The sequence below is a fragment of the Amphimedon queenslandica genome, unplaced genomic scaffold (genome assembly GCF_000090795.2).
Source record: "Amphimedon queenslandica unplaced genomic scaffold, v1.1 AMPQUscaffold_12138, whole genome shotgun sequence".
Taxonomy (NCBI): Eukaryota; Metazoa; Porifera; class Demospongiae; order Haplosclerida; family Niphatidae; genus Amphimedon; species Amphimedon queenslandica.
Genome location: NW_003547623.1, coordinates 13,295 through 15,784, shown reverse-complemented (window position 1 = coordinate 15,784; position 2,490 = coordinate 13,295). Strand labels below are relative to the sequence as shown.

General features: G+C 35.6%; 1 long non-coding RNA gene across 2 annotated transcripts in view; it reads right to left on the bottom strand.

Moving 5' to 3' along the window:
- Positions 1–951: 951 nt before the first annotated feature.
- The window catches only part of LOC109588357 (uncharacterized), a 5,966-nt gene continuing 4,427 nt past the window's right edge, over positions 952–2,490 (bottom strand). The window contains exons 3-6 of one of the 2 annotated variants that reach the window (XR_002188108.1): positions 1,870–2,266; positions 1,704–1,788; positions 1,406–1,531; positions 952–1,239 (exon numbers count right to left, since the gene is read on the bottom strand). This is a non-coding gene — a long non-coding RNA (uncharacterized LOC109588357). The remainder of the gene's footprint in view (positions 1,240–1,405; positions 1,532–1,703; positions 1,789–1,869; positions 2,267–2,490) is intronic. The other variant, XR_002188107.1, reaches the window with a different exon arrangement.

Genomic DNA, 2,490 nt, shown 5'->3' with positions numbered 1-2,490 from the left:
TGTCAATACAGCTGTATCAACCGAGGTATCAACATCATCTTCGACATCATCATCTTGTGTGCTGCTCTCTCTGAAAAAATGGAAAATCGATGTACACGAATTTACAGCCAGCTCCATCCTGTCAATAGCATATTCACAGTAGCTTGAGTGGCATATACCTATTTGACATTGTGACTCAACTAGAAAAGAGGACAGTTCTTGGAAAAAGCACCTCCAACTGTCAGACATCTTGAACTTGGATCACGTGATTACAATAACCCAAGGACACGCCTATCAAATGAAATTAATTAAAACATGTTCATCATCATGATTTCAGTGATATGATACGATGATGAGCAGTGCTATCTCCTAATAATGTTTCATGTAAATATGATACAAATGGCTTGCCATACAATCCTATATGATATCGTATCTTAAACACCATCTTACCATTACACCTATCACCACCTTATCACCATCCCACCACCTTACATACCATTGTATCACCATTGCACTATTACACCATACACCAATGGCTACCAATATCACTTATACAATACTTCTGTAATTTCGTAACTTGTATCACAATTAATCTTAACACCTTTATACTAGTTAGACATTTAACCACCATTGTCATCTTATCATTACCATGTACACCAAAGACATGAAATATATCCATTACTATTGTACCACCATATTACCATTGTAACCGTAACCACCTTACCAGTTATCACCATTACACCATATACCCACAGGTACACCCTAATAGTTACCAATATTACCAATCCTTCTTCTTTAATATATTCTCCATTAACATGTATCACTGGAACTACTCTTTGCTTTCTTATGTCAGTCTTCCCTTTCTTCCTTAATTAATAAATTGTTTTATTTTAGCATGTACTCATGTACCTTTATTTTGTAATTCTACTTAATTTATTATTATTATTATTGTTGTTGTTGTTGTTGTTGTAGTTGTTGTATTTTGATGTACTTTTATTATGAAACAATAGTATTGAGTTTTCTATTTGACGTTTTAATAATTTTAATATAATTTATTTAATAAAATTAAAGTTAAATAAGTCGACAATTTTATTCCAGTTCTCCTGCCACAGTAGACTTGAAGTGATTACGTCTGGACATTCAAGAACTGCTTGAATTTGATGTGATTCTCCACTGGTCAGTGCAGCTCCAAAATCAGCAAGATGTGTAGGATCATCTATAACTCTTTTACCAGCCTCAATGATCTGAGCCAATTACTCTCTGTGGGACAAGAGAGAGAAATATATAAATGTACATCAATATAATCACTATAAATGTACATACAGCATCTGTGGTAATAACATAGCATGAAATAATGCAGGAAGACTGTGCTCTTGGTTATAGTACGCATGCATCTTAGGAGTAAGGTAGAAGTACATGTACATACCTTTCCAGTGAGTGACAGGCCCCCAGTCATGGCAACATTCTGATGTATTGGACAATCCATAGCCAGTGAGAGGAGGGCAGAGACTATAGTGACACCTGCAGAGGGACCATCCTTTGGGGTAGCACCCTTTAATTAAGAACAATAATAATAAAAATAATAATTAATAAATCGATAATAAAATAATAATATTAGTTGCCGCTGTCATTATTAATTGTTGATAATAATAATGGCAATAATAATAATCGCAAAAATTAAAATAAGAATATCATTATTATTATTATGAAAGTATTATACTTACCTCAGGTACATGTACGTGCCTAAATGGAGATGAATTTTTGCTTTCTAAAGGAAATCATCGTAGGATCTTTTGAAGACAAAAATGACTAAAATAAAACAAAAAAATACAATTTACTAACAGCACCAGAACACCTTATACATGTATTTCCATCTCTCTCTCTCTCTACCTTAGCAAAAGTGTAAGCAATGACAGTGGACTCCTTCATTACATCTCCTAACTGCCCAGTGGTAGTCATACCCCCTTTCTCCTCTCCCCTCCTTTGACAGGCCCTGCCCCTCAGCCATGCCTGTCTCCACATAAAGAGTAGTGCCTCCCATTGACGTCCAAGCCAGACCCATGACAATGCCAGGGGGTGTGGTCTCGTAGAGGCGATCGGAAATAAACGGAGGATGACCGACAAAATCTTTTAAATTGGAGGAAGAGACAGTGACAGGAGGAACAGGAGGGGGAGAAGGTTTCTCTTCTTCTTTTGTTTCTTCTTGCTTTTCATCATCTTCAGCTTCAGCTTCATCATCATTAGTCTGTGTCTGTGATACGACTTTAAAAGCTGCTTTATGTAATATCTGCCAAATGAAGGAGATTGAATTGCAATGAAGGAATACCATTATAATTACAAGTAGGCATATGTACATGTACATGTATAATATTAGCTAATGGTCAGTAAGCAGTATCAAGATTGCTGTCACAAATAAATACAGCAGTTTTTGGAGAAAAAGCTCTTTTCACAATTGCTCCATAAACAACCATTGGAACTAGGACTCTAAAATGGAGGCAGGAAAATTTTACT